Genomic DNA, 10,445 nt, shown 5'->3' on the forward strand with positions numbered 1-10,445 from the left:
AAAGAAAAATGAAACTGGAGGAATCAACCTTCCTGACTTCAGACTATTCTACAAAGCTACAGTCATCAAGACAATATGGTACTGGCACAAAAACAGAAATATAGACAAATGGAACCAGATAGAGAACACAGAGGTAAACCATACACCTATGGGAATCTTATTTTTGACAAAGGAGGCAAGAATATACAGTGCAGCAAAAACAGCCTCTTCAATAAGTGGTGCTGGGAAAACTGGACAGCTACATGTAAAAGAAATAAATTAGATCACTGTCTAACACTATACACAAAGCTAAACTCAAAATGGATTAAAGACTTGAATGCAAGACCATAAACTATTAAACTCTTAGAGGAGAACATAGGCAGAACACTCAAGGACATAAACCAAAGCAAGACTTTCTATGACTCAATGCCTAGAGTAATGGAAATAAAAACAAAAATAAGCAAGTGGGATCTAATTAAACTTAAAAATTTTGCACAGTAAAGGAAAATACAAAAGTGAAAAGGCAACCCTCAGAATAGGAGAAAATAATAGCAAGGGAATCAACTGATAAAGAATTAATTTCCAAAATAATCAAGGAGCTTATACAACTCAATACCAGATAAGCAAACAACCCAATCAAAAAGTGGGAAAGGGACCTGAAGAGACATTTCTCCAAAGAAGACATACAGATGTTTCACAAGCACATGAAAAGATGCTCAACATCACTTATTATCAGAGAAATGTACATCAAAACTGCAATAAGATACCACCTCACACCAGTCAGAATGGCCACCACCAAAAAGTCTACAAACAATAAATGCTGGAGAAGATGTGGAGAAAGAGGAACGCTCTTGTGTTGCTGGTGGGAATGTGAACTGATACAGCCACTATGGAAGACAGTATGGAGACTCCTTAAAAAGCTAGGAATAAAACCACACCAGCAATCCCACTCCTAGGCATATGCCCTGAGGAAATCAAAACTGAAAAAGACACATGTACCCTAATGCTTACTGCATCACTATTTACAATAGCTAGAATATGGAAGCAACCTAGATGTCCATTGACAAATGTGTGGATAAAGAAACTGTGGTGCATATATACAACTCAGCCATAAAAAGGAACACATTTCAATCTGTTCTAACGAGGTGGACAAAACTAGAGCCCATTATACAGAGTGAAGTAAGTCAGAAAGAGAAATATAAATATCATATACTGACACATATAGACAGAATCTGAAGAGATGGCACTGATGAATTTATTTTCAGGGCAGCAGTGGAGAAACAGACCTAGAGAACGAACCAATGGACAAGATGTGAGGAGAGGAGGAAGAAGGAGAGATGTATGTAGAAAGTAACATGGAAATTTACAACACCATGTGTGAGACAGACGGCCGATGGGAATTTGCTGCATGATTCAAGAACTCAAACAGGGGCTCTGCAACAGGCAGGAGGATGAGGAGGGGAGGGAGACGGGAGGGAGGTCTGGGAGGGAGGGGCATGGGTGTACCTACGGCTGACGTGTGACAGAAAACCACAAAATTCTGCAAAGCAATTATCCTTCAATTAAAAATTTTTTAAAAGTCGACATGACTGAGTGACTAAGCACAGCACAGCATATATGTACATGTATGTACATGTATATATATACACATATACACATATATGGTGGTGATGGTTTAGTCGCTAAGTCAGGTCCAACTCTTGCAACCCCACGGACTATAGCCCACAAGGCTCCTCTGTCCATGGGATTCTCCAGGCAAGAATACTGGAGTTGGTTGCCATTTCCTTCTCCTATACATGTATGTATGTATGTATATGTACATGCATATATATATATATATACATATATATATATAATGTATAAAGAATGTGTTGGGGTGTAAAATGTTATTTGTTGTCATGGTTTGTGTTGAAAACAAGTCTGACAATGCAGTATTACATAATACATGTGGAGCATTTCACATGATGCTAACACATAGGAAGAGAACAAGGTTTGTCACAAAAATCATGACAGAAGAGTTTCAAGGATGAGCTGATTAATGATGTGAAATACATCAGAAAATACAAGAGGATGAAATCTGAGAGCTGTTAATTTTCAAAAAATTAATTAACTTGTAAAAAATCTACAAAATATGACAGGCTACCAATAGCTACTTTTGTTAACATACACAGTTGTAATGTTTTATAGTGCCATGTAATAGTTAAAAAGAAAAAGAGAAACCATTCATGGAAAGAAACAAAATGATTTCTATACAGAAATTGCAATAAACAATGACTACCAGCTCCATTCCTTTAAGTTTCTTCTTTGAAAGGAAGTAAACCACTTATACATGTATGTTGTGCTCCATCATGTTGGACTCTTCAAAACCCTGTGGACTGTAAACCACAAGTCTCCTCTGCCCGTGGGATTCTCCAGGCAAGAATACTGGAGAGGGTTGTTGTGCCCTCCTCCAGGGGATCTCCCCAACCTGGGGATGCAACCTGCATCTGCCTGTGTCTCCTGCATCGCAGGAGGATTATTATTTTTTTTTCTCCAATTATTTTTATTAGTTGGAGGCTAATTACTTTACAACATTGCAGTGGTTTTTGTCATACATTGAAATGAATTAGCCATGGATTTACATGTATTCCCCATCCCGGTCCCCCCTCCCACCTCCCTCTCCACCCGATCCCTCTGGGTCTTCCTAGTGCACCAGGCCTGAGCACTTGTCTCATGCACCCAACCTGGGCTGGTGATCTGTTTCACCCTAGATATACATGTTTCGATGCTGTTCTCTTGAAACATCCCACCCTCGCCTTCTCCCACAGAGTCCACAAGTCTGTTCTATACATCTGAGTCTCTTTTTCTGTTTTGCATATAGGGTTATCGTTACCATCTTTCTAAATTCCATATATATGTGTTAGTATACTGTAATGGTCTTTATCTTTCTGGCTTACTTTGCTCTGTATAATGGGCTCCAGTTTCATCCATCTCATTAGAACTGATTCAAATGAATTCTTTTTAATGGCTGAGTAATATTCCATTGTGTATATGTACCACAGCTTTCTTATCCATTTGTCTGCTGATGGGCATCTAGGTTGCTTCCATGTCCTGGCTATTATAAATAGTGCTGCGAGGATTCTTTACCACTAGCGCCACCTGGGAAGCCCAGAGGGCTCAGCTTAGTCACTTTAGCTCTACAGATGGGTAATCATACCCCTTCGTTCTTAACACCCCCACCTCTGTCATGTGGGGATACAGTGATTAGAAAGATGGGTATATTCTTGTCTCATTCATGAAGGGGTGCAGAGAAATAATGGGGATTTTTTGCTACATAATACAGTTGTTCTCCCCCAGCTGTGACTATCAATCATGGCTATGTATTAGAATTGCCTAAGAAACTTCAAACAATGTCATTTTCTTTGTCTGCTTATTTTGTTTCTAAGCTGCTCAGGTCATTCTAATATGCAACTAAACTTGATAATTTGCATTGTCCTAGACAGTGCTTCTCCACCTTTAACAGGCATGTGAATCACCTGCAGGTCATGTCAGAGTACAGATCCTGATTCAGCAGTTCTCAAGCAGTACCTGAGGTTACACATTTCAAAGGAGCATCCAAGAGACGTTGATACTGTAGGGCCAAGAACCACACTGTAAATAGCAAGGCCCTAGAGTGTCTAAAACTAATTATATCTCACCAGTTAATTGTCTTCTGAATATGTTTTTCCCTTCTAAACCTCCAAGCAGGAACAGTTATTATTCTTGGAGAATGCCCTCATTTTAGATATTGAAAAATAAATGCTAGAAAAGAAACTGCATCTCAACATGTCAGAAAATCGACCTCATCTCACCAGTCCTGCTGACTATGGGTCATCCAAATAAATACGTTCAGTTAACTAAATTAATGATATTTATTGAACTTCCCTGGTGGTTCAGTTGGTAAAGAGTCTGCCTGCAACGCAGGAGAACCAGGTTTGATCTCTGGGTCAGAAAATCCTCTGGAGAAGGAAATGGGCAGTCTTCTCGCCTGCGAAATCCCATGGACAGAGGAGCCTGGTGGGCTACAGTCCATGGGGTTGCAAGAGTCAAACACAACTTAGAGACTAAACCTACCTACCTATTGCCTCCCCGTGGCTCTGTGAAATCACACAGGGCATTAGGAATGCTTTGTGTGTGTTCTACAAATAGATCTAGTAGAAAGAGTCCTAGATTAGGACTTGAGAAAGTGATTCTAGCCTCAGTTCTGCAGAGTGATCTTAATGAAGCGTTTGATTTTTCTAAGTTTCTAATATTTTCTTAATTTCTCATTATAACTTTCCAGAGGGGCATCACCCCTGGAGTAGACCAAAGGGGACCCTTGGAGGAGGCAATTCTGTAGAGGCTGTGAATACATAAAGATGCATTACAATTAGCCAGATAGCGAAGCAAGAGGACAGAATGAAAGAACATGTGCAAAGGTAAAGAGCCAGGAGAGGAAGCCTGAAGAGTTCCACAAGGGGCTTGGTGTGGCTGGAATATAGGGGGCATTTAATGAAGGGGTGAGACACAAGGCTGCAAAGAGGAGGGCCGGCTCTTTAAATGACAGCAGAGTTGAGCATCCACTACACACAGACTGTGTCAGACACTTTGCTCCATGCTTTATACACACCATTTCACTTAATCCTCACACAAATGCCACAAGAGGCAAATAGTGAAGAAATTTATGAAATGGCTTAAAAACCATCAGAAGCTGTAAAGATTATGTAACCTGACTCAGATCTTGTAGCTAATACATGATAGAGCCAAGTCTCTGCTTCTCTCTTGAGTTCATGCTCAAATCCACACAATCAGCTTGAATGGAGAGTCAAAGATGAGTTTTCAACACAGAAAAAACGATGATAACTTTTGTTATTTCACAATGATGATTCAAACAGAATGTAGGATAGATTAAAGAACAGATTAGGATTCCTCTTCAGAGTTACTACAATCTGATCAGTTTATCAGTGATATTTGAGAGCTGAGAATGGGTCTTATTTTTCTTTGATTAGGAGCACTTAACACAGTGCCTGGAATATAGTAGGATATTTGTTGAGAAAATAAATGACTCCTACTATAATTATGTAAAAGAAAACTAAGGCAGTGACAAGTGAGATTAGGAATGGAATGGATTAAGCAGCCAGTTGAATAAATTTCTGCCAGGCAAGTAAATTCATATTGCTTTTAACAACAGAAATGTTAGAAATGTTATGGCTTTTCTAATATTTTTCATCCACTGTAATGATGGCTATATGACCCTGGAAGATCAAAAAGAAAATAATGGGTATATAGGAGGCTATGAAAAAAAGAAAGCCTGTCAGTAAATCATGTCCAACTCTTTGCCACCCAACAAACTGCAGCCCACAAGGTCCGTGGGATTTCTCAGACAGGAACCTTGGGTTGGGTTGCCATTTCCTTGTCTGACAGGAGCCCATGGGTGCTCCTTAAACAATTCCATGCAGGCAGCTTTGACCTTAACATCAGGCAGGTGGGGTCCAAATCAAGTTATGTGGTATGAAGCCTTGACTCTAAAGTAGAAGCTTGGTTTTGAGTCTCTTTTTGGCAGGAGAAGGCATATGACATTGGTTAAATCAGAGCCTCTGATTTCTCATCATGATACTAAAATAATGTTGCAGAGAAGAAATTAAATAATAATGACATTAGCTCTTTTAAAATAGGACCTCCACAATCTAACTCCAAGTATTGATTAGATTACTTCTGGTGCAAGATCTGCAATGTTTCAACCATATTTATAATTGAATCTAAGCAATTTATAATTTATAAATCTAATTTATAATGAATCTAAGCAAACACCAAGAGATAGTGAAGGACAGAGAAGCCTGGTATGCTGTAGTCCATGGGGTCACAAAGAGTCAGACATGACTTAACTGCTGAACAACAACAAAAACATGTAGATCTGGTGATTTTTGTCATTTGTAAATTTCCCTATTGTGCAATTTTATTACAGATATTGGAGGTTATTAAGACTGAATGTAGGCCTACTGCAAAAGCTACTGGAACATTATTTATACACTTTGTGTATTTAAAATTTTTATGACTATATATTATTTTTATAATCGGCAGATAGCCAAAATTCTTATTTTTGAAGTCTCTGAAATCATATTTGCCAGTGATTTTTATGTAGGAGTCAGAGCAGATGAGAAGTTTATAAATTTAAAGCAAGGAAAGTCATTTTTAGTGATTTAACAGGTAGATTGACAAATTCAGGCTCTGAACACAATTTTGTAAAGGTTTCTAAACTGGACAGAATCAACTTCATTTCCAAAAGGTAGTCCAAGCAGGAAGATGTACACAGAATTAAATGCACAGCACGTGAAACGGTGACCTTTTGCTGAAAAGTCATTTGGAGAAACATTTGTTTCTCAGTAACTGTCATGTTAGGTACAAACAGAAATAGGACAAAAATGAAAGTTATTTTGGTTTTCTCTTCTATCCAGCTTGCAGACCACAACATCAACAGCCCAAACCTAAATGTAAAAGTTTATGAGACTTTGCTAAATAAATATCCATTAGAATACACCACACATTTGGTCTGGGTAATACTGCTACCAAGCTCTGCATATTTCAATTAACACAGTAATTGGGTAGGGTCATAGTGTGTGTGTATTTTCTTTTTTGGCAAATTTCAAAGCATCATAAAATTATGTGCTTTAAAAGAGAGTTTAAAGTCAAGGTAGTTTTAGATCTAAACCTTTCTGGTTACATGACCTAAGGCAAACTACCAAAACACTGTCAGCCACACATTACTTTTACTGCAAAGTTGGGGTAGTTATACACACCTAACTCATACTGTCATCTTATATTTGACAATTTTTGATAATTGTATTACTATATATATCTTCATTCCTCCTTCACTCATCCTTCATTCCTTATAAAAATTATTAAAACATACTAAATCCTATCTCATTTTCAGTGTCCTTTCCAGCTTTATTGTGGTAGATTGACAAAAATGTGTATATTTAAAGGATGGAGTTTGAAGTTTGATAATTGATACATATGCACTATAAAATACTAATCACAATCAAATTAATAAACATACCCATCATCTCACATAGCTATCATTTTCTTTTCTTTTTTTGTGATGAAACTACTTAAGATCAATCCTTTTAGCAAATTTCAAGTATATAATACAGTATTGTTAAGTATAGTCACATTGTTATCCATTAGATCACCTCAACATCATCTATTTCACCTCTACAAAATAATAAACCACAGGGATATAATATACAGCATGAAAAGCACAGTTGATAACATTGTAATAACTGTATGGAGACAGATGGTTAACTAGACATCATGATCATTTCTTAATGCATGCAAATATCAAATCACTATGTAGAATACCTGAAAGTAACATAATATTGCACACCCAATCTATTTTAATAAAGATAATTAAACTCACTTATGATAAACTGGAGGAGAAAAAAGAAAGTATGCCTAATTTTAGTACAATTCCTTATATAGAACATACATAAGGGTGTTTATAAGCATTATATAATACAATTCAAGGGATATTTTCCTTGAAAATGTTAATTTTTTTTAAACTAAGACATATTATTACATATTTTAATTCCCAATATGAAAAAATCAAATAATATGTTCAATAGGTCATAATGTTTGCATAACATCATTTGAGAACATTGTAAAAATAAAGCAACTCCCAGTTTTGACTAAGAACGTTGGCTGACATTTTACTTACAACATGTTACATTCTGTCTTTATATTTTTAAACAATGGCAAAAATTCAGAATATGAAGCACCAAGCTGCTCTTGTTGGCTCTAGATATGCCTTGCTTTTTTGGGTTTCAGTCAAATATTTGACACCAGTTCCTTTTGCTTTTAGATTGTTAATTTCAGAAATAGAAATAATCCCATTTATGTAGTTTTCATGTATATCTCCAAGTTATTCAGGAACTATGTCATTGTTTGCAAAATTAATATTTGCACAACACACCCTTCTCATTAGTAATGGTAATGGTTTGGAAGAAAGTACAAAGTTTTAAGTCAGACAGTAGAGAACTGAGTTCTTACTTTATAGCCTTTTAATCTTAAGCAATTTCCTTAAACTCTCTCAGTCTTATTTCCTGGAGGGGAAAATGGGAATGGTAATATCCATCTTATGCTAGCTATAGGATCTAGTTAATTATAATCATAACTCTAATCTGAATCATAATGATAATCATAATGAAGAGGAGGAAGAAAAAGTAGTAGCTATTGAAGAGAAAAGAATAGTAGTAGTAATAGTACTATCAGGGCCAGAAGTAATGTGAATAGTATTTACAGTAACATTCATCAAACTACTTCTGATGTATCAGATATTACTTAAAGTATTCAGGTCAGTTCAGTCGCTGAATATGAGAGAGAGAGAGAAAGAAAAGTAAAAAATAGAAAATGAGGAAAGGTTGATCATGATAATAATTTGCCTTAAGGATCTGATGAAGATTTGTGTTATAAGACCTGGTGGCTCATTGTTATTCAGATCCTTTAGGTGAGCAGTAGAAAAATACGACATCTCCCTCCTTTAGTGAATAAACCAATACTGTTTATTGGACAATCACTTGGTTTTGCGTATCACTAAAAAGTGAGTAAAAACCTCCTTGAAGAACTTACTTATGTATCTCTTAACTTAGGCACTTAGGTGAAAGGCAGTTGAAGAGCAAATAGTCTTATAAATAAAACCCCAGTGGTGTAGGATAATTAGTCACAATAAAATTTATAAATACTATGAGTATAATTTTGTTTGTAGCATTTGTATTCATTTAAAAATGGCTCAGACAGTAGAAAAATGCTAACATTTCTTATTTTAGTGTGTTGGAATTGAATAATTCTTGTATTTGCTTCTTTCCCTCCTCCCCCAGCAATGTGTTCATATTATTTTGATAAAGAAAGATATAATAAAAATTTAAAAATCTAGCACTGGAAGATCAAATTTTTGTAAAGAAAGCTCTGTTTAAGTCACTTGTCAGTTTTATAAAATTAGATTCTAAATTCAACACCTACAAGTTGGGAAGAAGTTGAAATCCAAGAGCACACTTAGAGAAATCTCTCTCGGAATTAAAAGCTATCACATACTCCTATGTACAAGCAGGCATAATGCAAACACCTCTATGTACAAAATATCATGGGCCCAAACACTAAAACCAAAAGGGATGGAAACATACTATAAAGAAAATCCAGTAAAAACAGCAAAATTTGCCAAAGCACCATGTCCCAAACATTCACCTAGCTCAAGAATAATTCCTGGCAAATTTCCTGGATACCCAACCTAGTGGGTAAAAATATTTAAAAAAGCAGAATCCTGGAGACCTCTGAGACTATTCTAAGTTAAATTCCTTTTTTAACGAGACTTTCACTAACTCAGAGAATTAAATCTATTCCTAGGGGAAAAGCTCTGGGAAGAGTTGAACAGAGAAACCTGAACCAAATCCTATGGGATACAGAACAAAGCAAGATTCTAATAAAAATCTGACTGATATGAGAGTGAACCACTCAGTGATGGCATGTGTGGTGTGGAGATGGAGGTTGTTTGTTCAAGAGGAGGGTAGGTGGAAAGGAAGTTGGGAAGAAGAAAGAGAAAAATCAAGCCCATAGACTGTCAGTTCAGGTAGAGAGGAACTGTGAAATGCTAGTCACTCAGTCGTATCCAACTCTTTGTGACCCTATGGACTGTAGCCTGCCAGGCTCCTCTGTCCATGGACTTCTCCAGGCAAGAATACTGGAGTGGGTTGCCATTCCCTTCTCCAGGGGATCTTCCTGACCCAGGGAAAGAATGTGGGTCTCCTGCATTGCAGGCAGACTCTACCATCTGAGCCATCTAGAGAGGAATTAGAAAATATTCAATCAGGAAACTAAGATCTATGCTTATGCCCAGAACAAAAGCCATTCTTCAGAATGGCTAGGAAAGAATCTTCCTGTCTGATCTAATCACAGAGCAGTGACATTGAGAGTGAACCTGACCAGTGTGTTTTTGGAGAATTAAGAAAAACATAAAAGCAGCAGTTGAGACTTGGAGTACCTGAGAAAATGGAATTAAATCTTCCCTTTTTGTAAGAAGGATTTTGTTCTATTTGTCCTCTCAACATAGTTGGGCAGCTGGAGATAAGATAGACACTGTGAAGTGAGTCAGGTGATAAAATCAGACATCCCTGTTGGAGGGAAGGGTGTGGAGAGTCATGAGAAAGAGCAACCTGGGGTGATCAAAAGAGTGGAGCTAGGACAAGCTGTCTAGAATTAACAACCTTTACAGCAAGCAATAGGAGTCTGTGCAGGAAAGTGGCTCCTGAGTCTGAGTGCATGAATTTATAACCTGGGGGCTTGTGTTCAGAGATGGGGCTCTGGTTCTTGGGAGTTCAGTTAATCAATATAATTAGCATTCATTGTCATAACAAAGAACTTCCTAATCTTAACCACTTAATGGAAAAGCATTTTATTTCTCACTCACAGTGAACCAGTTG

Source organism: Odocoileus virginianus, chromosome 28, assembly GCF_023699985.2.
Source record: "Odocoileus virginianus isolate 20LAN1187 ecotype Illinois chromosome 28, Ovbor_1.2, whole genome shotgun sequence".
NCBI classification, from domain to species: Eukaryota; Metazoa; Chordata; class Mammalia; order Artiodactyla; family Cervidae; genus Odocoileus; species Odocoileus virginianus.